Here is a 27,717-nt window from a genome sequence, read left to right on the forward strand (position 1 = left end):
ATACCAAAGTTGAAGAAATATCAAGATGTGGGCTGAATTTATCGCAACTGGCCATTTGGCCTTAGGGATACAAAGTGCTTGAAATTTTTTCGTTTTAGTCAAGACCAAGTGCAAATTGAGCGAACTTCAGGCTTTGGAAAGAAAACACCTAAAATACACTTAAAGGAAAAGGGTCATAAGAAGTCCAAGGATTGGGGTGATCTAGACCCATACTCATTTGTGCCTTTAAGGCAACATTCTTGTGTTTGTGTGCTTGCTTTGTTTTCTTGTCAAAGAAACATCATAAAAATCCAAAAATCAAAACAAGTATTCATCCAACCAAACATTTTTCAAATCCAACCAAAAGATCAAAAACAAAAAGAAAAGTATCAAACTATATGACCATTCTTCACATCTTGAGAAAGAAGAATCTTCATCAAATCATCAACTTGAAAAGAAGACCATTGAGCTCAAAGGCTTTGATCAAAAGGAGGAAATTCTTCTATCTAAATAGACAAATATTTGTCTCTCATAGAGTTTTTCTACGTCACATGCATCTATACCTTCAAGGCAAATCAAACAAATTTAATTTAGAGTGATTAAACCGTAGAGCTTTTATGCAATATAGAGCTTTGAGTTATCACAAAAATCGAGGCAAGATCAATCCCAACTTCTTCCCAAATATTTGTATCACATACAACGTAGCTCGAGAAATGCCACCAACACCTGAAAGGGAAGAGGTTGAATTTGTTCTATTTGTGACACAAAGATTTTATTGAAGTTAAAATATTTCATCCATTATCTCATTCACACATCATCTTCACTTCATTTCAACTCTCAAAACATTAAGAGGTTCTTGTCCTAAAGTTCTCTTTTAGATATTGCTTGAATCAAACACAAAACATCACTTTTAGATTGTTTCTACATCTAGGATAAGCTCATCCTAAGAGACATATCTACGTAGGTTAAAACTAGTTTATGAGTGAATCCTCTCATTACTAGGTAGTTAAGTTTGTAACACATCTCAGATTTCTCTACACCTTATCACATCAAACCTTATAAAAACACAACAAGCAATTCAAAGAAAGAACTCTGGTAACATCCACCTTTAAGTGCTAGAGATCCACATGCAAAACAACACACCAACCATCAATCTTTCATTTCATCAACAACTCATCATCATTTTCACCCAACTTCAACAAAAACTCATAAACAAAATGGCTCATACCCGATCATAGTCAAGGCAACGAGAAATAGAAATTGAAGAAGAGAGGTTTAAAATATAAATGAATTCAAAGAAGCACTTGGAGGGAATGCGAATGACGAAAACCCAAGTACTCCTACTCCTGCAACAATAGAAAGGGCTTAGCACAACCCTCTCTTTAACATAATTTTTGACGAAATACTCAGGAGCAATGCGTATACTCACTTTTTAAAGCTTGCTCAAGAAGGAGCCAAAATCCCTTCTGACTTTGATCTTGTGCAACTAAGACAAGCATCAGAACAACAAAGTCACCATGAAGAAGAAAGAGGTAGAGATCCCATCAGATATAACATTCCTTGAGGCAATCCACCTCCTCCCCCTCCAAATGACATAGAGATGTTATGGCAACAAGTTGAAAATCTCACCCAACAACTTCGTAGTGGCGTAAAGACTAATCAATTTTCACTCAATGACATTTGTCCCTATCCCTTTGATAGGAATCTTTATATGCCACCTTTTCCATGAGGATTTGAAACACCCAAGTTCGAAAAGTATAGAATTCCATTCAGCTTGCCTCGAAGTGCCATACGAAGATACATACCTAATGCGCTTTTTTCCCCAAAGCTTGGGAGGAACAACCACATCATGGTTTTCCCAACTACCAAGTGGCATTAGGACCTTTGAAGAGCTAGTTCAGAAGTTCTTGGCACATTACTCTCATAACATTGAATGTGATATCACCATGGCTGATCTATGTAACACTAAACAAAAACCAAGTGAACTATTCTTAATATTCCTGCAATGATGGCATCAAATGTCTAGCAGACGTTCTCTTCAGTTACCTGAACAAGAACTAGTGGAAATAATTATTTTCAACTTAAACAAAGAAATGGAATTTCACCTGGATGTCAAAGACACAGACTCTTTCAATGACATGATCACAATAGGTTTAAAATGTGAGCGGGCTCTTATCAAGAAAGGACTTATCAAAATCTACAATGAACCAAAGGATGGTCCTCGCCCACGCTTCAATAGTGACAAACCAAGCTTCTGGAACAAAAGCAAAAATATTGTCGACGATGGGGTTATGGATGCAAGAATTATCAAAAGTGCACAACCTGTAGTTTGATTTGCAGGACAAAATCCCCCACCTTAGACTAACACAGTTTCTCCTCCAAATCAAGGCCGCATTACATCTCACAATGAACCCACACCTTGTCAACAAAAACAAAAGCGAACATACACTCCCTTAGGGGAACCCATCGAAACAGTATTACAACAACTGGTTTCTCAAAATCTGGTAACCTTACCCAAAACATCAAACTATGAACCTCAAGTCAAACCTGCATGGTGGAGGGATACTGAACATTGTGATTTCCATCAAGGGAGAGGACACAAGACAAGAAATTGTCATCGATTGAAAGATCTTATTCAAGATCTTATTGACCAAGGTGAAATTGAAATCGAAGGACATGACCTAAAGACAACAAACAATGATCATCTTATGTTTAAAAATCCACTTCCATCACAAGATCAAAGGGTTCCTTCCACTTCAGGGAGAAATACAGATACCACCAATTATACGCAAGCCGCGTATAATTATACTATGAATCACCTATACAATGCCGGTGAACAAATTGCAACTGTAACTATCAAAAATCCCAACTCCACTTGCAATGTTGGTACATGTCACAACAAGATTACTATAAAAGCAGCTCCACAAGGCACCCCATCTATCCCAAAGCAATATAATCTTGTGGAACAGTTAGACAAAACACCTGCACTGATATCTATCTTGGAGCTATTGCGCCTATCTCCATCCCATAAAACAATCTTGGATCAAGCTCTCCAAGAGGCGTCAGTCCCTGCAAACCTAAATACAGATCAATTCCAAGCCATGTTTGGAAGTCTAAAGTCATCACCTTGTCTCACTTTTTCCAAAAGTGACAACTCTTCCTTCTAGCAACCTCATAACGCTTCGTTACACATTGAAGGATTTATCAACCAGCATAGGATCAAGCGAGTCTTGATCGATAATGGAGCAAGCCTGAATATTTGTACACTACAGTAGGTCACAGATTTGGGATATGCAATAGAATCAGTGGATCCCCACAAGAAGATCACAATGAAAGCCTATGACGATGCAGAGCCTTCATCCAAAGGAGTTGTGGTACTACCCATCCGAGTGGGCCCTATGATGAAGCACTTCATCTGTCAAGTTCTGGACCTTCCTCTGCCATACAATCTATTGTTAGGAAGACCTTGGATACATGCCATGAAAGCCATTCCATCCACCTACCATCAGTGTATCAAGTTCCCACATAATGGTGTAGAGATCACAATCTTGGGTGATGCAAACCCCTTTGCATATTGTCATAATATCAGTCATCAACCAGAGATTACCATTCCTAACAATAGAGAAGTCATCTCCTCCACTTCATACATAAGTCTAGCCTCTCTTGCCAGTTAAAACACCACTATACCCAAGAAAGAAAAGCTCAAGATGAAAGTAGCAGAGGAAGGCCCGGGGGAATACAATTTGAGTCAACTCTTTTGTGTGGGACAAATTCCCACTTCTCCTAGAACACATGGAAAACCTCAGCGGTTACTTCAAAAACCACTGATCACGCCAGCATGTACTTTGACTCCTTTCATCCTAGGAAAGAGTCAAGAAGAAGAAACCAAAGATGAGGACTTAGCAGAATAGATCTATAAAGATCCCATCACCACTGATATGCTGCAAGCTAAGCTTCCCACAGATCAGTATGGCAAAGGCCTCCTCATTATGCAAAGAATGGGTTACGATGGTCAGAGTGCTTTGGGACTTGCAAATAAGGAAGACATGAACCACTATTGTCAGAATTAAAGCCCAAGGATAATACAGGCCTAGGCTTTCAAAAGGAGATCTTTCCTAAGCTCAGATTCAAAGGAAAACCTAGCAAACCACTATATCAGCCTATCACAAAGAGGACACCTTTTTATTATAAAAGCAACATCAAACACCATCGCAACCACCTATAATACCCATCATTCCACTAATCAAACCAATGATCCCATCAGCAGTAGCAATAACATCAATAGTACCATTAGCAGCAACAACTATATCAGAACTTGCAATAGCATCTACAACATTAGCAGTTCCAGCAGAAGTAGTAGAGTCAACAGTACCAATACTCTCTGTATCGGATTCATTGATCCCTATCATCCTCCCTGTAGCTCTGATCATTTCATCTACAAAGGTACATCAACCGATCACACCTGTAGTGTTTAACTCAAAGGACATCCCAATATGATATAGTAATCGGATACTAGAAAGTGACTCAGATACCAACTCACATGAATGGGAATTTGGTTCCATCTAGCTTAATACTTCAGATGAGGAAGACACATCACTACCTCCACTGCGCAAAGACATCCCTGTTTATGGAGAAGCACATATAAAGACCTCTTGGGTTCCTAAGTTGGAAACTTCTTCCACAGACCCTATGTCACATCCTATGCCTGATTTTGATAGGGAGAGTACCATCAATGACCTTCACCACAATGTCTTAACCCTCACTGACACATCTAGTGAACTTAACCTAATCGATGAAGTAATGCCCATTATCCATCCAGAACTCATCGAATGCAACCAACCTAATCCCCCATGTCTTGACCTTTTCCAAAATGATGAGGCACTCATTGAATTTTTGGAACTACGGGATAACATACCAAGTGGGGATCACAAAGTTGGATTCACCATTGAACTTAATAGCACAGCATACTTTGGAGCGGATGCCAAACCTTTCAACTGCAAAAATATAACAATAAAACATGGATCTTCCAGTGAAAACCACACTTTGGCACTATTTGATCTAACAAAAGTAAAAAGAAAGAGTGTATCCAATGGTGAAAACTTCTCTGAGGCGCTTGAGGATGAAAGGTTTGACATCCTTCCTTGTAGCACACAACAAGAATGATCAATGATTCTCATCGAGGAAACAAAAGAATACAACGTGGGGACAACCTAAGTTTGTAGAGTTCTTCCAGAAGCGTCGGATCAACTTTGCATGGTCATATACAGACATTCCTGGGCTTGATCTTGCTTTAGTCATGCATCACCTCACCGTAGCAGAAGGAGCCAAGCCTGTCAAGAAGAAGCTTCCTAAGATGCATCCTCAGATTGTAGTACTAGTCAAAGCAAAACTCAAGAAACTCCTAGATGTTGGTTTCATTAGACGAATTGATTATGCAGATTGGATATCCAATATTGTGCCTGTCAGCAAGCTAAATGGGGGCATCCGTATTTGTACTGACTTTAGAGATCTGAATAAGGCATGTCCTAAGGATGACTTCCCCCTACCAAACATCGACATCATAGTGGACCTAACCGCAGGACATGCAATGCTTTCACTCATGGATGGCTTTTCAGGATACAATCAAATAAAGATCGCACCAGAGGATCAACATAAGATAGCCTTCACATGTCCATGGGGCACATACTACTGGAATGTAAAGCCTTTCGGTCTCAAGAATGCAGGAGTGACCTATCAATGAGAAATGACCACCATCTTCCATGACATGATGCATACTATGATGGAAGATTATGTTGATGACTTACTAGCAAAATCACTCACCAAAGAAGGTCATCTCAACATATTAGATAAAATCTTTGATAGACTAGAACAATATCATGTTCGACTCAACCCAAAGAAATGTGTCTTTAGAGTAACCTCAGGGAAGCTTCTTGGATACATTATCTCAAGAAAAGGTATTGAGGTCGATCCAACAAATGTCAAAGAAATCATGGACATGCCACCACCAAAGAACATCAGTCAACTAAGGACATTACAAGGACGACTACAGTCAATTTGGAGATTCATTGCACAACTGGCAGATAAGTGTCACCTGTTTACACACTTGTTACACAAAAACATCCGCTTTCAATGGGATGTCAGATGCCAGCTAGCATTCTAGATACTTAAAGACTATCTCATGAATACACCATTGCTGATCCCACCAGATCCAAGCAAACCTTTGTTACTCTATATATCAGCAACAAGTACAGCATTGGGTGTACTTCTGGCACAACATAATGCAGAAGGGAAAGAGTGTTTTGTTTACTACATCTCTCGCACACTGGTTGGCTATGAACTCCACTACACACCCATTGAGCGAGCTTGCCTAGCAGTAATCTTGGCAACCACTAAACTAAGGCACTATCTGTTAACACACTAAGTACAACTCATTGCAAATATTGATCCACTAAAATACTTACTCAGTAAAGCAGCATTGACAGGCCACTTGGCCAAATGGGTGATGATTCTCAGTGAATTTGACATTGAGTATGTGGACCATAAAGCTATCAAAGGTCAAGTTATTGCAGATCAGTTGATTGATGCACCACTCATAGGCGATCATCCTCCCATTTCCAAATTTCCAAATGAAGAGATAATCATGATCACTACAGCACAACCATGGAAACTATACTTTGATGGTTCATACACTAGGCATGGCTCGGGGGCAGGCATTTTGTTTATCACACCTCAAGGGGATAGCATCTCGAAGTCTTACAGGCTCACATTTCCATGCTCAAATAACATAGTAGAATATGAGGCCTCGATCACCAGACTCAAGCTCGCCATACAATGGAAGTTACAAGAAATATAGGTATATGACGACTCCCAGCTAGTCATTCGACAAGCAACTGATGAATATCAGACTAAGGATGACAAACTCATGCCATACAAACAAATGGTGGACAAATTAAAGGGATCATTTACTACTATTACCTTTGAGCAGATACCAAGAGATTAGAACCATGTTGTTGATGCTATGGCTACCATTGCATCTCTCTTAGATCTTCCACAAAATTCAACACGCTACAAGTTCTTGGTAGAATAGCTTTCGATCCCCGCTTATGATATCCCTGAATCCGAGATGATATGTCACCTAATCGGCTCCAAATCCCCATGGTACGGTGAGTTCTACACTTATCTCCACGATCACACCCTTCCTCCTAACCAATTGAATAACCAGCGTAAAACTTTCATTCACCAAACCACTCGATATACCATTATTGTAGAAACCCTATACTGATGCAGTCATGATGGTACTCTCCTTTGATGTCTAGAATAGGATGAGATAACAAAGGCCTTGGAAGAGGTACATGAAGGAATTTGTGGAACTCATAAAAGCGGTCCGTCACTAGCCAAGAAATTCTTGCGCACTGGATACTATTGGCCATCCATGGAAAAAGAGCCCTACTGCTTTGTGAGAAAGGGCAAGAAATGCCAATTTCATGGAGACCTGATACATGCACCAGCACAGGAATTGCAACCAATCACAACACCATGGCCTTTTTGTTAATGGAGCCTTGACCTTGTGGGTAAAGTCCATCCATCTTCATCCAATGGCCATAAATTTATTATTGCCGCCACCAAATATTTCACAAAGTGGATTGAAGCTGTTCCACTTACCCAAGTCACCGGCAAGCAGATCGCCTCATTCATCCTCAATTACATCATCTGCTAGTATGGTGTACCCATGTCCATCATCACAGATAACGGTCTTCCTTTCAAAAATTAGGATGTTCGTGAACTCTGTGAGAAATTTCACATCCAACACCGCTTTTCCACTCCCTACTACCCACAAGGCAATGGTCAGGCCGAAGCATCAAACAAGAACATATTAAGAATCCTAAAGAAGATAGTCAATGATGTCGGTTGTGATTGGCACGTTCAATTGAATCCAGCACTATGGGCATATCGAACTAGCATTTGAACCCCTACAGGCACAACTCCCTACTCATTGGTCTATGGTGCAGAAGCTATTTTACCTATTGAAGTTGAGATACCATCACTATGGGTTTCCTTGCACAATCTCATAGATGATGAAGCATACAAAGTATCTCGTCTCCAAGACTTAGAGCTACTTGATGAGAAACAACAATCTGCATACAATCACCTCAAGGCCTATCAGCAGCGCATGAGCAGAAGCTATAATCATCGAGTTAGACCTCGTATATTCGAGGTAGGTGATCTTGTTCTTCGAGAAAATCTGCATAACTAACCCAACTGAGAACATCAAGGAAATTTTGAATCAAATTGGCTAGGTCCATATGTTGTCACTGCTGTATTTGGGTCCAGGGCATATGAGTTGGCTACTTCAGAAGGAGAACCGCTAGCAGATCCGATCAACAACATGCACCTCAAATGGTTTTATACATAAGCTGCATAGAGCATCAAACTCCCATATATACTGGTAAAAATACCAAAAACATCCAGATAAAGGTCTTGAAGAAAAATACAAAAAACATCAAAATAGTAAAGAAAAAATCATGCATCCAAACAGTGAACAACCACTTTGGTGGCACCTTGGGTAAGTGCGATGGTGAAAACCTGGCAAACAGGCACCACTCATAAAGGATGTGGCTCCATTATCTTTCAGACTTGTTGCGATCACGTCCACTACATACACACATCCATTCATCCAAATCATGGCTTGTTATTAATCTGCAATCAAGAAAGTACTTCATGCATCTTGCATCCCACTTTTTCATAGTCAAAGTCTAAACTGGGGACAATACCCTTAACCTATTGATGGAAGTGGATTCTACATTTTTTTTTGATTCATTAAAGTTCTTCATTCAAAAATATCTCGCAAAAATACCAAATACATTCCAAAATCATCTCACAAAATCCAAAAACATTCAAAATGTCTCACAAAATCCAAAAACCTCGGAAAACATCAAAAATCAAATAGAAAAACATGGCCACACATTGTACATACTCATCCAAGTAGATACCAAACAAGCATTGAAAAATACTCGCACGATGATCACTTCTCAAATCGACCAAACAATCAACATCAAAACTCAAACTGTCTTCAACAAGGATGCATCCTTCCTTACCAAAACAAAGACAAAATGACATTTTCTTTGACAAGAAAATTCTATTTAAAGCTATCAAATACTTGATTGATTTGTGAGTTATTCATTTGATTATATATATCAGGTTCCTACAACATTGTTTGTGTATCTTTTGCAGATTATTCCGATGAAGTTTTGGGGCATGTACTAATGGTGTCTACGTGGGAAGTTCACTAAGCTACGTGATCTTATGCAAAATTTAGTCATAGATCACTATGGCTTGCTGACTACAGTGTATACCTCGACCATATGAGCATGAACCACTACCAAGGATCCATATTCTTTATTCTTTATGTATATACTACCTGCTTGCAAGCACAATGCTCTTTTGTTCCTCCTACCTCATCCAAACTGGATAAAGGTTTTTATCTCTTATTACGGTATGAACTTGTCTCAGGATATGATCAGCCCAAGATCAAGGAGGACGATCCAAGTCATGCATGAATGGAGATGATCCTTGTCTGTTCTGCAAGCAATACTCTGGTCAACTTGACCCGTTATATCAAGTTGTTTGTATTAACTTGCTATATCAAATCCATGTAAGAAATACTCTGGTCATCTTGAATCATTATGTCAAGATGCTTGTATTTTCTTACAACATTTTAAAGCTCGATGATGGAAAATAAAGCACTATGGATCATCATTTCATCTCATATGTTTATATGTTGCATTCTGTTGCATATCTCCCATCCATTCACTCATTCATATGTATGATTTTTGTATGCAAATGTGAACAAAGTTAAAATGAGTAGTTTTGTGAAAATTAAGCTGGTCTTGGATACAATCACGATCGAGTACTCTAATACATCATCAATGCATCATGCAAAGTCTAAAACACCTTGCATTCATCATGATCATATCATCATCATTACATTTAGTTGCATTTTGCATGAAGAACATTTCATATCATTTTAGTTGTTTAAAATGCATATAGTTCATTATCATTTATTAAACATTAGTCTTCTTATATCATTTTATCATTACATGATGTTTAGATTCATTCATATAAACCAATTGTCCCTAATTGTATTAGCCATTTACTATGCATTCATTTAGTGTCAGTTATCAATTATCATTTTCTCATCCTTTATTATCCTTTATCATTTATTGTTGCATACATTCATTTATCTATTCAGTAGTTAAAAAGTGCATTCATTCATCCATTATTAAGTGTCTTATTATGCTCATTTTAGGATTCATTTACATTGCATTCATTATCCCTTTTTAATTGCATTAAGGTGTAGTTATTAAACCATAAGTTGTATTATCATCACGTTATCATTTTACTTAATCATATTTAGGCATTTAGAATCATAAAACCATTTGTCTCAAACATTGGTTCATGCCATTTTATATATACATTATACGTATGCATTCATTTAGAAATCATCATATAAACATTTGTACTTTAAATTTGTTTATCCATATTACATTCATCTATGTAGCGTCCTAAAATTACGACACTTGCAATTTTGACTGCATTTGGGTCTTCACGATGGCGATGCAACGTTAAACCTGAATGGAGACCCCGAAACCTGCTTGTGACACCAAAAACTGCATTTTTGTGCACGTTGGCATGATCCCTCCTTGCACCCTGCTGTCCCGGAAGGTGGGACCATGGCGCCCAGCGCCTTGGTCCCTGGCCCTATTTTGGGCCCGGTCTCTTTTGGGCATCGGGTCTTTAAGTTTGCAATTAAGGAAATATTGTTTCCTGGTCGGCCTAAGGTCGGGAAAATCAGTCTATCAACCCTAATTGACAAGTATATAAACTACTTTTCCTCTCCTAGAAGGGGAGAAGAGGAAAAGGAGGACATATGTGTGCAAAGGCGCGGAAGCGATATTCAAACATTCAAACATTCAAGCATTCAAGCATTCCTTCAAGCAATTGAGCATTCTAAGTCTCCATTCAAGGCTAGGTGTTGCATTCAAGACAAGGATTCAACCATTGAAGAGGAGATCACATACAACATACAACATACTACATACATTACACCTTCGCATGTAAGAATACAAACATTCTTACAACAAGGTATCAGTACTTGTTTACATTACAAACATTTACATTTACAGCATTCTCATTTCTTGATTAATTCCAAAACCGGGGTTTGACCTAAAGGCAAACCCCTCATCCCTAACCCCCCAATCGTCCTCTCTTTTCTGTGTGTAGGTTGCAGGTACGCGGTTGTAATTGAAGATCTGGAATCCTTGTGCAGAGACGAACAGATCCCCCTTCGTTTCACGGATTTTTCGGAGGACCGTGTGGACACCGGGCGCCATCGTCCTATCTACTTTCGCTCAAATTTACAGAACAGCATTGTCTCAACATTTTACTACTAATTCCAGGTCCGCAGCTTCATCCCATATCCCTATCTCTGTTTATAAACGAATCTTTCCTGCTTTACATGCATTCCTAGTTCAATCATCCTATCTACATTTCTTTACAAAAGAGGGTATCCTTGATGTCTTAACCCTTGAAACTCATTTAGAATCCAATCCTGCATTGTGTGGGATTGGATCTTGTGGGTTTCAACCCCTCTTTTGAATGTAAAGTCTCTCCCAAGTGAAAACCATCAACCCTAGTGACCTCCCTTCTCTCTCCTCGGAGTTGGGGAGGGGAGAACGACTAGGGTTCGATTTTTCCACTTTACATTTTGGTGAACCTGACGTGAACATCCTCATTTTGATTATTCATGGTTAGATCTGAAAAATTTGCTTCCTTAATTACATTTCCATGTTTGATCTTTTGCAAAATTTAGAGGTTGATTGCAAAAAAGAAGCCCTAAAATTTTCTTTTTAGTAATTAAGCTTGTGAAATGTTTAATTGTTAATGCTTGTTTCAGATCTACCCTTCTATTGCAAATTGTCAATTCATATTTGTGCTTTAATTCTGAAAATTAAGTGGTTAAGTGTCAAAACCCTAATTTTTAAAACCCTTCTTGATTCAACCTTTGACTGATAATTTCACTGATCAAAACACTTCCAAATCGGCTGTAACTTTGGATTCCGCAATAAAATCACAATATCTTTCATCCCTGAAAATTTAGAAAAAAGTTGCGAGGACCGTGTGCACCGCGAGCGCCATCGTCCCCGACATTTTTTTCGAAATTTTGGGAGCTAGAACTTACTGTGTTTTTCTGCTAAAATCTAGAATCTTGGCTGATTTTATCAATTCTAACACCTTCAAAATTAAAGTCAAAGTTGGTCTAGTGATTGCTTGGATTGAGGCTTCTAATCATTCAAAAAATTGTTGAAGTTGAAATTCATATCAAAATTGTGTTTCTTACAGTCCTAAATCTGAAAAGTGTGTTGGCATTCATTCGAAATTTCAGTGCTTTATTCAAATTTTTGCAGTTTGTGACTTTTGAAATTAAGTGTTTAATTGCAACAACCTTGATTTCCACTTTCAAAATTGAATTTTGCGTGAAATTGAGTCAATTTTTAAATTTCAAAACTTTCATTGCTTTTAGTATTCCCTCTAAAATCATAAAATTCAAAATTTCAGTTTCCCCCTCTTTTTCAGAATTCAAATTTTACATTTTTCAACAATCTTGGTAGGGTTCAATTTTGAGATTGCAACTTTAATTTGGCCTATCTACAGATCGTAAAATCACTCAATTTTTTCAGATTAGCTTTAAAATCATCATAACTTTCATCCCTGAAAATTTCGAAAAAAGTTGCGAGGACCGTGTGCACTCCGTTCGCCACGGTCCCGAACATTTTTTCCGAAATTTTGGGAGATTGTCCTGATTGCATTTAACAACTTAAATCTAGGAGATTGGCTGATTTTATTGAAATTTGCTACCTCTAAAATTCAAAATCTTCTCTCTCTCTTTAGTGCATGAGTTTTACAACAATAAGCCCTACTTACACTATTCCCGTTAGACGAAGCCTTAGAATTAAGTCTTTCCAAGGTTTAATTACTGAGGAGATGGAACCTAATTTGAATGGCCTATTTAATGAGGACATGGGTAATTCCTCTAATCCTCTTAATGATGAAGAAGCTCTCCATGAGGTTTCTGTAGAACAACTTTCAAAATTGGATAACCAATTTAATGATTTTCGACAATGGATGTCTCAAGAATACCCCGATAGTCAAGCTCTTCCCTTAATTGAGGGTCTAAAATGTATGGTTCAAAATGATAAGAATGGAATTGATATTTTGCATGGTATTGCACACATTGTGGATTCGAATGTGATGCCTATGAAGAGTTGTGCCGAAACTTTAGGTTATACACAACCTCTTACCCAAGTTAATCATTCTATTCCTTTGACAACTTCTATTGCTAGTATACCTACTTTTACATCAAACATAATGACTACTTCAATACAAGACATTCCGCCTATGATCACCAGTCATGGGGGCAATCCCTCTTCTTCAATCAACCCTCTTCCTTCATTCAATCCAACTTCTTCATTCATTCCTTCAATGAGTGTTCCTATTATATCTCCACAAATAAACATGACGCAAGGGGGCAATTCATTTAACCATTCCATTCCTCCTTGTAGTGTTCCTCCTTTCCAATCATCTCCTATGACTAACTATCATAGTGTCCCACCACCTTACTCTCTACCTTCTTTCAATAACATAACACCTCCATCACAATCTAACACGTCTAGTATGAACTCTTCGACTGAAGCGACTATCAACAATCTTGCACAAACTGTCTCTTCTTTGCAGCAACAAATTGCCTCTATGAATCAATCTAAGTTTAGTGTGCCCACATTTGATGTTGCGAGCCCACTTTCTCTTGACATTGTTCGAGCTATCCCCCCTAAACATGTTGAAATCCCACATTTGGAGCTTTATAAAGGTAAGGGTGATCCTCTAACACATGTTAAGACATTTCAAACAATATGTACCGATTTTGCTTATGACCAAAGGTTGCTTGCAAAACTGTTTACTAGAACATTAAGAGATAAAGCCCTACAATGGTATTGCTCATTGCCTTCTTATTCTATTACTTCTTTCGAACAACTTGCAAATTCTTTTATTCAACAATTTCAAAACAATATAAGTCCTAAATTTACTTTGATTGATTTAATGCATTGTAAACAAGGTGTTAAAGAAAAAGAGACTGATTTCATTGGTAGATATAAGCATTTGTATGCTCAAATTTCTTTTCCAGTACCTGACAATGATATTCAAAGAATCTTTATTTCTAATTTAAAAAAAGATATTAGAGAAAAACTTCTATTTTTTGAGTTTACTTCTTTCCAACAGTTGTGCGCAACTCTTCACAATTATCAACTGACTGTGAGCCAAATGGAACAAGCAAATCCTATGGCTCCGAGTGATAAGGGTGATAGTAGTCAACAACCATTTGGGAAGTTTAAACCGAACAGAGAGTCAATTAAATTCAATGAAAACATCATCAACAACAATGTGAATGTAGCATCAGGTGTGCATCCTATTTCTAAGTTTTTCAAGAAAGAAAGAAAGTTTACTCCTTTGAATGAATCATTGCATAGTATTATGAATAAGTTATTGGAACAAAATGTTCTTACTCTTCCTCCTATAAAGCAAATAGATCCTGCAAATATTAATTCACCCTATTTTGATAACAAATCTTTTTGTCAGTTTCATCGTCATCCTGGGCATGATACTGAAAAATGTTTTGCTTTAAAGGGTAAAATTCAAGATCTGATTGATAATAATACTATCTCTGTTTCTGGTGTGAATGATAAAGGCAACACATCTGTAGCTCCTCCTAACCAAAATCTTAAGATTTTTACCGATCCATTACCTTCTCATACCTCTAATGTGATTGATACTAATGATTCCTCTGTCTCACCTGATGATCTTGTGTCTATGACTCCGAATGTGATTAACTTTGTGGAACAACATAAAATCCCTAAAGAACCTTCCATCACATTTGATTCCAGTGAAACTATCAGGGCACCTGATGGTCCCTTATATATAGTTGCAAAAGTCATGAATACACCTTGCCGTGGAGTGCTTATTGATCCTTCTTGTATGGTTAATGTCATTACTGAAGAATTTCTTTTTACTTTGCAATTGAATCAAGTGATCTATGACGAAACAAACGTGGTTGTGAAATTATTTGATGCATTTTCTTCTCCTGCAATTGGTTCTATTACATTACCTATTGAGGTCCATAAAAAATCCCTTGATGTGGACTTTGCTATTATTCCATCATCCGAACAATTTCGTGTGAAGCTAGGCTATCCTTGGCTATCTTCCATGAAAGCTATTGCTTCTCCTATTCACAAGTGCTTGAAATTTCCCCATAATGGTGAAGTTGTTACTGTCAATCATAGTCTCTTTAAACCTGCTGAAAGAACTTCTAGCGTTCCTATTGATTACTTTTGGCCTAAACAATTCCAATCTCTTCCACCGCGAAGTGATCATCTTTTCAAATCTTATCAAAAGTGGAAAAAAGATATGATCCTATCTCTAAGTGAACCTAGAACACCCAAACTTGACATTCCTATCATTCTTGAGAAGGAAGTTCTTCCTTTGAAAGATAAAACCAATGTCTTTCCTCAAGATTCCCAACCCATCCCTGTGAGTGTGACTATGCCTATATCTAATAAACTTCCTAAAAGTAGACCTATACCTCCTCGTCATGATGGGCTTGGTCTCCTTCCTAAACCAAATATCCCTCCTTTGTATGGAGCAGTTCCTCCTCCTTCCTCTTATGGAGAGAAGAGACCTTCCTCTTCTCCTATTATTCAACCTAAGAGACCACAACTTAAACACCCAAGTGATAAGGATGAGAATATTCCTCCTCCTCACTCTTCTCAACTTCCTACTAAGACTAGACGAAATTGTTCTGCACGTGAACGCCGATGAAAGCATTGTCTTAGAGCTCAGGTAGCTACTTCGCAAACTTTGCAATCCCCAAAAACACCTTCAGCTAGTATTATTCCATTTTCTCCTTAGCCAAAAATTGAGCCAAAATCTCCTAAACATAAGATGCATGATGGTCTTGATCCTGTGCGAGTTAAAGATCCTATTTTTATAAATCTTGATGATGATATAGATGAAAATGTTATGCATGATGAAAGTGTTACTCCTGTTCATTCTGATAGTGAATATGAATATGTTGATGTTGATAACCATTTATCTAACGCATTTTCTAAAGCACTTATCCTAGCTCCTAGACAAGAACAACGTGGCTCGGAACATGAACATAGCCCTTGTTTGGATCTTGTGATAGCTCCATCTGCTGTGTTGGATGTTCCTCCTCTAACGTGTTTCCTACCTTCCCGAAATATTGATCAGCAAGATCGGGGGGTAGATGACATGCTAGACTAGTTCATTAGCATAGCAGATTCTCTCCTCCTCTCTTGATCTTTTGTTACTTCTTCTATGTGTTATTCTCATTCTTCTATTTGTTGTCCTTAGTGTTGTCTACTTGAGGATGATGCAAAGCATTGAGATCTCTTTTGGTCTCTCTCATGTTGACTCAAAAGACACATGTGTTCCCTTCTTCTAGGTGACCTTCCTTGATTGGGGAATGAAGAACAATTATGCATACATACATATGATATACATGAATTATCATACAACATACTGACCCTGAGGAAAGTGAAGTCAACTTGTGCTTTGTGTTTTGTGTCTATTATCCTTGGGCTTATCTCACACTTGGGGGATAAATCCTTGTGATAACGTGCTCCTTTCTCATTTCTTATATGTATCACTACCTTAAAGAAATCACCCCCGGTGAGGCGTGTGCAATCGCTTTAATGTAGGGGGGCATACATCCCATTCATATCTCTTCAAGATACTTGAAAATTTCTTGTCAAATTTAGCTTTGCCTTGAAAATTTTTGATATCTTTCTTGCATGACTCATAGTGAGGGAACCTTACTACTGACAGTCATGGTTCTCCCTCGTGATCTTCCCTTTTACTTTGTCAATCGAATTCGTAAGATCCTTAGTCCACTGGGGGCTTGGTGTATCTTGCCTCCTTGACGTGGTGAAAGTTTTTCAATGTTGTTTCCTTGTACTTTACCAGAAGTATTGGCATACGCTTATACTCCCGCTAAAGTGGGGGCTAAATGTAGCATACTAAAATTGCGACACTTGCAATTTTGACTGCATTTGGGTCTTCACGATGGCGATGCAACGTTAAACCTGAATGGAGACCCCAAAACCTACTTGTGACACCAAAAACTGCATTTTCTGCACCTTGGCATGATCTCTCCTTGCACCCTGCTGTCCCGGGAGGTGGGACCATGGCGCCCAGTGCCCTGGTCCTTCAGGACCATGGCGCCCAGTGCCCTGGTCCCCCAGGAACATGGCGCCCAGCGCCTTGGTCCCTGGCCCTATTTTGGGCCCGGTCTCTTTTGGACATCGGGTCTTTAAGTTTGCAATTCGGGAAATATTGTTTCCTGGTCAGCCTAAGGTCGAGAAAATCAGTCTGTCAACCCTAATTGACAAGTATATAAACTACTTTTCCTCTCCTAGAAGGGGAGAAGAGGAAAAGGAGGACATATGTGTGCAAAGGTGCGGAAGCGATATTCAAACATTCAAACATTCAAGCATTCAAGCATTCCTTCAAGCAATTGAGCATTCTAAGTCTCCATTCAAGGCTAGGTGTTGCATTCAAGACAAGGATTCAACCATTGAAGAGGAGATCACATACAACATACAACATACTACATACATTACACCTTCGCATGTAAGAATACAAACATTCTTACAACAAGGTATCAGTACTTGTTTACATTACAAACATTTACATTTACAGTATTCTCATTTCTTGGTTAATTCCAAAACTGGGGTTTGACCTAAAGGCAAACCCCTCATCCCTAACCCCCCAATCATCCTCTCTTTTCTATGTGTAGGTTGCAGGTACACGGCTATAATTGAAGATCTGGAATCCTTGTGCAGAGACGAATATATCCCCCTTCGTTTCGCGGATTTTTCGGAGGACCGTGTGCACGCCGGGCGCCATCGTCCTGTCAACTTTCACTCAAATTTACAAAACAACATTATCTCAACATTTTACTACTAATTCCAGGTCCGCAGCTTCATCCCATATCCCTATCTCTATTTATAAATGAATCTTTCCTACTTTACATGCATTCCTAGTTCAATCATCCTATCTACATTTCTTTAAAAAAGAAGGTATCCTTGATGTCTTAACCCTTGAAACTCATTTAGAATCCAATCCTGCATTGTGTGGGATTGGATCTTGTGGGTTTCAACCCCTCTTTTGAATGTAAAGTCTCTCCCAAGTGAAAACCATCAACCCTAGTGACCTCCCTTCTCTCTCCTCGGAGTTGGGGAGGGGAGAACGACTAGGGTTCGATTTTTCCGCTTTACAATCTAAAACCATCTAGATGCATTTACATACATAGAATCATTCATTCAAAACATTGCATTAACATCATTGCATATCATTATCTCATCATTATATCTGTTGGTGTAAATAAATATTCATTTTGGATATTATTACACTTACTTAAGTTAACTTAGGATAATGCATCTCATCGTAATTTTGAATTGAGACACTTAGGGAGGTGTGCACTTAGGGATAGAGCTTGTAGGAGAAATTCCACCTTTTGTGGTCTTATTTTGTTGTTACACTCGACATTCGGTGGGTCATCCACCTCTTGTGGAATATTATTATTTCTCCTACCTACCCTTAGTATTTCTTACCTACTCTTGTTTCTCATTGAGCCACATGTCATGTTTGTGTGCTCATACATCCATATGGCCTTGCCTATATAAGCAAGCCTCTATTCATTGTATTGGTTAATCCAGTTGATCATTTTTATATTGATGAGAATTCAGTTTGTTCTTGTCATTCTATTGTCTCTTTTATGCTTTTCATTGTGCCCTTGATCTTGGCAAAATCCAACATGGTATCAGAGCTTTGGAGGCTTCGTTGATCAGTTTTTGGAGACATCGTGGAAGGCTTCTACTTTCGGATTTGGGGATCTTCATTTTTGGGGGGCTTCATACAGCGATTTGGACATCACCGTTGAATCCAGGAGGCCATTTCCATAAATTTTGACTATAAAGTCGACTTATTTTGGTGAGAAAATTTTTTTTCCCAATTTTGCCTATTTTTCGTATGGATTTCGGATTTTTCCAGGAAAAAAAAAAAAGAGAAATTCGGAAAAATTTCAAAAAAAAAATTGAAAAAAAAATTTAAAAAAAAAGGGGTTTTGTTTGGGGGTCCGAAGACCCCCCCGTGCGCCGTACACTGCATTTTCTGTAGGTTTCGCAGTCGCCCGTACCCGCAAAACGCCGCCCGTGTAGGTTCCGGATGCCGCGCCGCCGCCACGCCGAGACCACCCGCCGACAGCAGCCACAGGTCCCCGACGGCTCCCCCGTCCACCGCTCCGACGCCGCTCGCCTTCGCACAACACCACCACCGGCTCACGGCTCAGCCACGCGGACTCAGCAGGACCACAGACTGGAGGAACCCGCGCCCGCCACGTGGCAGGCGGCCACTGGCCCGCAGGTACACCCATACATGCAGACTGACACGTCATCTCGGCACGCAGACCAGTCCAGTCAGCCCATCCATACGCCACGTCAGTGCCACACAGACCGTACGATCTGCCCAGTCACAGCCAAGCAAGCATCCGTACAGTGCCACGTCATCCGTACGGCCTGCATAGTCAGCCGCCCAGTCAGCAGTCCGTACAGTACGGATGCCCAGTCAGCAAGGCGGCGAAGTTTTTGCGACAATCATATGGCCATCAAATTTAACACAGTGACTTGCTGACGTCAACGCCACATCAGCACTTTTTTGAAATTTTTTTGACCCCTCTCCATTGAGCTTTTCAGTTTTGCAGTCCAACTTTGAAAGGCCATTTCTTGCTCATTTTTGCTCTTTTTTTGGTGCAATTTTTTTTGAAATGGGCTAAAATTTTGTGATCTTCGCAGTGGTGTGGTTATTTTCTGATTTTGGTGCATAGGTTTTCTGGAATTTTCAGATTCTCTCAGTTGTACCTGTCCAATCCTCAATTCTGCAACTTCAAAGGCCTCGTTTGAGCTCATACGACCTCCTTTTCAGGTGCCTTTTTTTTGAAAGTGCTTATTTTTTTGTCTACTTTCAGAATCTATGATCAGATTTCAGAGATTTTGAGTGAAAATTGTACTTTCAGATATTGGTCTTATTTGGCCTATTAGGTACTTGTAAATTGCTTGGATCTTAGTTAGATCTCTTGCATTAATAGTTTGAGACTCTTTTGGCCTTGTTGAGGCAGTTGTAAAATTGTAAATCAGAAGTCCACTTTGCCATTTTTTGCAAGTGGCCCATTGTATACGCACTACTTATAAAGTGCCAAAATCATCACATTTGGGGGGGGTTCTTTGATTGAGTGAATTTGGGGGGGTGTCTTGTGTGATTGTGCCTCTCTTTGTGCTCTTTCCATTCTTGTTGCAATGAGTCCTAATAAGTTTCCACCATTAACTCCACATAATTATGCATCATGGAAAATTAAAGTATGGAGTAAACTAATGGAAAAGGGTCTCACACACTACATAGATGGAACAATAACAGCACCACCTGATCCTAAGGCTGATCCAAATGCTCAATTAGAATGGCTCATAAAGAATTGCATGGCTCTTGGAACCTTACGCAAGTATGTATCAGATGACCTCATTTTCCACATTGAGAAGTGTAAAACAATTAAAGAGGCTTGGGATATGTTTCAAAAATTGTATGGACAAGTTGATGAAATCAGAGGCTATCAAATTGATAATGAGCTCACCAACTTAGATCCCAAGAATTTTGATACAATCCAAGATTATGTAACCAAAGCAAATGAGCTAAGAGCAAAGCTAAAGGATTGTGGAATTGACAAGAAGGATGCTCAATTGATATTCAACTTGTTGGACAAGCTTGCACCAGAATATGCAACATTTGTATCTAGCTTCCAAACTCATCGTTTGACAGTGGGGAGTTCTTATGTTATGCCTTCATTTGATGCTTTCATAGAAATGTTGATATTGGAACAATCTAAGTTGTTGAACATGGGGTTTCTCAAGTCTTCAAAGTCCAAGGCTTTGGTAGCAAATCAAGGAAATCAAGGAAGTCAAGGCAAAGATTCCAACAAGAAGAAGAAGCAATCTAAGTCTCAACCACACCAGGAAAAGGGACAATCATCTTCTCCATCACAAGCCACTTTTCAATCCTCTTCCAAGAAGGGGACACCACCTAAGAAGGATAAACCAACTTGTGCATATTGCAAAAAGTATGGTCATGATGAGCATCGATGCCACGCAAAGCAAGTTGATGAGTTAACCAATCTTCTCAAGAAAAACAACATCAACTTGCCATCCGCCTACACAAAGAAGGATTCAACTCCTTCCTCTTCCTCACAGTCTAAGGGAAAAGGGCAAGCATTTGTGGCTACAACAGGTTCTTCATAGCAATGGATACTTGACTCAGGTGCCTCATATCACATGGGTTCTACAAAGCAGTAGTTTTCTTCATTGGAGCCATCTAAGGTACCTCACATTTACATAGGTGATGACACACAAGTAGAGGTTGAAGGGAAAGGTTCAGTTGACATGGATGATGGAACATTTGAGAATGTTCTCTATGTTCCTAACTTGTCTACCAACCTTCTCTCCATCTACCAAATCACTCACTATGGAAATGGGAAAAAAGTTGAGTTTACACCAGATTCAGTTGTGGTAAAGGAATTGATGATGATGCCTTGGTAGCAGTGGGACAAGTCAATGACAACTCAAGGCTTTATTCATTCTCCCACTTTGTGCCAAGTTCACCTTCTAGGGCCTTGCTTACTCATTCAAATTTAGAAAGTAAGCTATGGCATGAGCAGTTTGGTCACCTTAACTATCGCTATCTTCAGCAGCTAAGCACTAAAGACATGGTCACAGGTCTTCCTCGAATCAGTTTTTCAGAGGGTGTATGTTCAGGTTGTTCCATGGGCAAGCATCCCGAAGAGAAGTTTGATAAAGAGAAAACTTGGAGAGCTTTGGAAGTTCTTCAACTTGTTCACAGTGATGTAGCAGGTCCATTTCCAGCACCTTCATTCAGTAAGGCCCGCTATGTTCTTACCTTCATTGATGACTACTCCCGCTTCACTTGGGTCTACTTTCTCATTCATAAGAGTGAAGTATTTGACAGATTTCAGGACTTCAAGACTCGTGTGGAGAAGCAATCAGGGAAAGTGGTCAAGATTCTTCGCACAGATAATGGAAGGGAATATGTGAACAAGAGACTTGAGGATTTTTGTACCTTTGAGGGGATTGATCTTCAGCATTCTATTGCATACACTCCACAGCAGAACGGGGTTGCAGAACGCAAGAATAGAACTCTCAAAGAAATGGCTAGCTATATGATTCATGCACGTTCTCTTGATCCCGCCTTTTGGGCAGAGGCTATCAGTTGTGCCACACACATCCAGAATCGGGTTCCTCACAAAGCTTTACAAGGTATTACTCCTTTTGAAGCTTGGGCTAGTAGGAAACCGATTGTGAGACATTTCAGAGTCTTTGGGTGTCCAGCATGGGCTCCCATACCTCCACAGAAACACAAGGCATTGGAACCTCAGAGTCGACCTTGCATATTTGTTGGATATCCTGAGGGTGTTAAGGCATACAGATTGATGGATCCAGAGACACATGAGGTATTCATTGAGAGGAGTGTTCACTTTGAGGAAAGCTCTCCTAGCTTAGCCTCTCTACCTCCTCCACCTTCCTCCATTGTGGATAGTGATGTTAGTGATTCAGATGATGAGACTCCCTCAACTCCGACTCGCAGGGTTCCACCTCCATAGGGTCCACTTGCAGTTGAGGAGCCTCATTCTCCACCTCCACCCAAACCTCGTTGGGCTCACCAGACATTTGTTTCTGTGGGTTCTCTTGTTGGGGATCCTTCGGATACACAGAGAACTCGATCACAACATCAGGATCTTCCACATGCATTCATTGCTACTGCTTCCGATCCACAGACATTTAGGGAAGCATTAGGGGTTCCTGAGTGGGACCAAGCTATGGAGGAAGAGTATAGTTCCTTGATGAGGAACAACACATGGGATCTTGTCCATCTCCCTAAGGGGAGAAAGATGGTTCGATGTAAGTGGATCTATCGGACCAAGTTTGCAGCAGATGGTAGTGTGGATAAGTATAAGGCTCGGCTTGTTGCAAAAGGTTTCTCGCAGGTTGCAGGTGTTGACTATACTGAGACCTTTGCACCTATAGCCAAGATGAACTCCATTCGTTTGACACTTGCTATTGCTACAGCTCATGGTTGGGCTGTACATCAGATGGATGTGAGGAGTGCCTTTCTTCATGGTGACCTTGATGAGGAGATATATATGGAGCAGCCACAGGGGTTCATCCAGGATACTTCCTTGGTTTGCAGACTAAGGAAATCTCTTTATGGCCTTAAGCAGGCCCCCAGGGCTTGGTATGCCAAGATGGATTCCTTTCTTCTCTCCGCAGGTTTCACCAGGTGTCATTCCGATCCGAATGTCTACATTTTGCGACAGGATGAATCTCACTTGATACTTGTGCTCTATGTTGATGACTTGATCATTACAAGGAGTACTTCATCCATCATTAGCAGGGTCAAATCTGCTTTGCATGACAGATTTTCTATGACTGACTTGGGTCTTTTGCACTACTTTCTCGGGATAGAGATTTCACAGTCACCTTCTGGGATTACTCTATCACAGCCCAAGTATGCTTTTGATCTACTTGCACGCTTTCATATGGCTGATTGTAAGCCTGCCCCGACTCCCTTTCTTTCAGGAGTCAAGCTTGAGGCTCAGTGTTCTTCTCCACCAGTTGATGCTACTTTGTATCGTCAACTTGTGGGTAGTCTCATCTACTTGACTCATACACACCCTAATATTTCATTTGCAGTTGGCATGGTTTCCCGCTTCATGCAGGAACCACATGAGATTCATTGGAAAGCCGCCAAACGCATTCTACATTACATCCAGGGTACACATCACTATGGGATTTACTATGCAGCAGGCACAGGACTTCGCTTGGTTGGTTACACAGACTCCGATTGGGCTGGTGATCTAGTTGATCGTAAGTCTACTTCTGGTTATAGTTTTCACCTTGGTTCAGGCCCCATTTGTTGGCAGAGCAAGAAGCAACATGCTATTGCTCTCTCTTCGACTGAGGCTGAGTATCGAGGTGTTGTTAACGTAGCGACTGAGACCATTTGGCTCCAGCAGATTGTCACAGAGTTTGGATTCACTACCCCATGGCCGACAGTCCTACATTGCGACAATCAGAGTGCTATTGCCATCTCGAAGAACCCGGTCTAGCACCAGCGGACCAAACACATCGAGATTCATATGCACTATATCCGAGAGCTCATCCAGGAGCAGGTCATTGATTTGCAGTATTGTACTACAGCAGACCAGGTTGCTGACATATTCACCAAACCTTTCACCGAGAGTAAGTTCCAGCAGTTGCAAGCTCTCTTGGGGGTGCGGGATGTGTCATTAGGGGGGGTCAGCTGACTTCTCCTTCCTCTCTTATGGGGGGGACTTTTTCCTCTTTGAGGTTTTGTCCTTCCTCTTTTCTTTTGTACATTCATCTCTCTTTTTGGGGGGAGTTTTTTTCTCACTAGGTTTTCTCCCTTTCTCCATTTGTGAGAGATTGCATTGCATAGTTTTTCTTGCATTTGCATATTGTACATGGGTACCTATCATGGCCTAGTAGCTAGGACCCATCTTGCATTGTTGACTTGAGTCTTCATTCCCCTAAGTTGCACTTAAGGGGGGGTGTTGGTGTAAATAAATATTCATTTTGGATATTATTACACTTACTTAAGTTAACTTAGGATAATGCATCTCATCGTAATTTGGAATTGAGACACTTAGGGAAGTGTACACTTAGGGATAGAGGTTGTAGGAGAAATTCCACCTTTTGTGGTCTTATTTTGTTGTTACACTCCACATTCGGTGGGTCATCCACCTCTTGTGGAATATTATTATTTCTCCTACCTACCCTTAGTATTTCTTACCTACCCTTGTTTCTCATTAAGCCACATGTCATGTTTGTGTGCTCATACATCCATATGGCCTTGCCTATATAAGCAAGGCTCTATTCATTGTATTGGTTAATCCAGTTGATCATTTTTATATTGATGAGAATTTAGTTTGTTCTTGTCAGTCTATTGTCTCTTTTATGCTTTTCATTGTGCCCTTGATCTTGGCAAAATCCAACAATATCAACATGAAGCACAAGATCCTATCTATATCATCATAAGCATACATAATCATCATAGCATTACATCCATAATGCATTACATCAAACAAAACATGCACACATGTATAAACCTGCATTCATATGTCAGTATCCAACATCATAAATCATGATAAAACATGCATATAGGAATCATCTCATAAATGCATACATATACACGTATCCATCTAAGCATAAACTCATAAAATCACCATCCTACATAACATCCATACATATCAAAATGCATATCATCAAAATATGGGATCTCCTCATATATATCATCTCATGTATCAGAGTACAATGAAGTCTACAAAATTGGCTACCAAGAGCCATCCAAGACATAGTCCAAAATAACAATATAAATACATATATGCAAAATGCTCTCTTAGATGCCACTCTGACTAGATGTCGCACCACCATCACCACCTGCTCCCCCACTAGTCCCTGCACCATCTGATCTATCTCTCCGTGGAGGCCCCATCAAACCCCCACTAGCTCTTGCACCACCTGACACCTCTCTCCATTGTGGACCTGCCACACCCCCACTGTTCTGCATCCTCTGAGACCGCTCTGACCTAGTCTGCCACATTTGTGTATAGCTCAGTGCTCACTAACTAGCTGGCACCACCTGCTCATATAATTCCCACCAATACTCTATCTCATCCTGTGCCCGTCCAAACTATCTCATCACCTCCCCAGTAGGACCTTGCGCTCCTACTCCAACCTAGACTCTCTCCTGTAGCTCCGCTAATCTCTCCACTACACTATCCCTCTCCTGTAGTACTATAGATAGCTCCGACTCTCATGCAAATAGTTGCACATCTCTCGCTGCAACCTCTGCCTCTAGATCCTCCACCCGTATCTCGGCTGCTGTCAATCGCGTATGCAAATGTGCTAGCATATGCTCCCGAGGATCACCACCCCCTATCGCTCCCTCCCCTATCTCCATAGGTTCCTCTCCAGTGGCTCCCTCCCCTCTATCCATCGGTATCTCCCTCTCCATACCTTGACCACCTAATCCGACTCCTCCCAGCACCAACAGTCCCTATGATATCCACAGTGGCAATCTGCCTCTCCCTCTCCGTTGGACCCGACCACCTAAGCCAGCTAATCCGCCACCTCCACCACCTCCACCATCTCCCCCGCCTCCACTATTTCCTCTTCCTCCATCACCACCATCCCCCCGCCCTTGTCCACCTATCATCGGTCCTCGACCTCCTCCCCTCCTCCATCTCCATTCCCTCTCCTCCTCAAAATCAGGAATCGGCTCTGTTGGATCTGATATTCGCGGAATCGGATGAGCCGCGATATACTCCGTATACTCCTCCGATACCCCTACATCTACCACCCTTGGCTGTATAACCCATGGCCTCGCCTAAAGCATCTGGAACTCCGCCAATGTCTGATCATAAGGAAGTACTAGCCCCCATGCATATCTCTCTCGGACCACTCTGGCATACTCTCCTGATCCCCTCAGCAATCCCTGCTACCATCCAAACTGTCTCATCACCCTACCCAACACCTGTCTCTCTACATCATAGCATGTCCTCCCAATGAGGAATCAAGTCATAAATACATATGGCATCACCTTTGCATCATCCTCCCAAGGCTCACACTCAATGTAGGGTCTCCAAATCACCACATCCATGTCATCTAATGCCCGCCACCACCACTCTAACTTCCCTAGGTGGGGCTGACTCATCATATCACTGTACATGAACATATAGGGCTGATCAGCTACTCGAAATCTCAGACTCACTATTCGAATCACTAGTAACTGCTCCCATGCCCAAATGTGCAGCAGTGTCACTCCCACTGCCAAGGAGCCTCTCCCACGGTACACTACCTCATGCAGCTTCTGATACATGTGCGCTAACATGCACGATCCCTAGGCAAATCAGGTCCCCTCTGTCATCATCAGCTCTATAACCTGTCCCCACCCAACGGCCAAACCATGCGATTGCCTATCAGGACACAGTAGCCCTCCCACGATCCCAGACAAAACTACTGGTAATGGCTCATAAAATGTCATGATATCCTCCCAAACTATGGAGTCGTCATCAATGTACACGTCCTCATCGAAGAATCTCTACACCGCTAGAGTCCCTCATGATCTATCATAAGTGACCAGCTCACCCCGAATGAGAATATGCAAGATGCGCCACACATCCTCCAATGTCGCCGTCATCGCCCCTTGCCTAAGTGAAATTTGCAGGTCTCACTGTGCCAGCACTCTGCCAAGGCTGTAATCAAACCGTGATTCATCCAAATCACGGGCATATGAATCACATCATACAGCTCAGTCATTATAATGCAATCAATCTCAGCCTCTGTCAGCCGAACGCGTAACCCCTATGTAGCTGGATGTCTCTTGCACAACTATAACATGCGTAGATCCTTCTGCACACAAACATCAATCAATCATCATCAGTTGTTTTGTTTTCAAACTTTCTTATGT

This window comes from Cryptomeria japonica, chromosome 7 (genome assembly GCF_030272615.1).
Source record: "Cryptomeria japonica chromosome 7, Sugi_1.0, whole genome shotgun sequence".
Classification (NCBI taxonomy): Eukaryota; Viridiplantae; Streptophyta; class Pinopsida; order Cupressales; family Cupressaceae; genus Cryptomeria; species Cryptomeria japonica.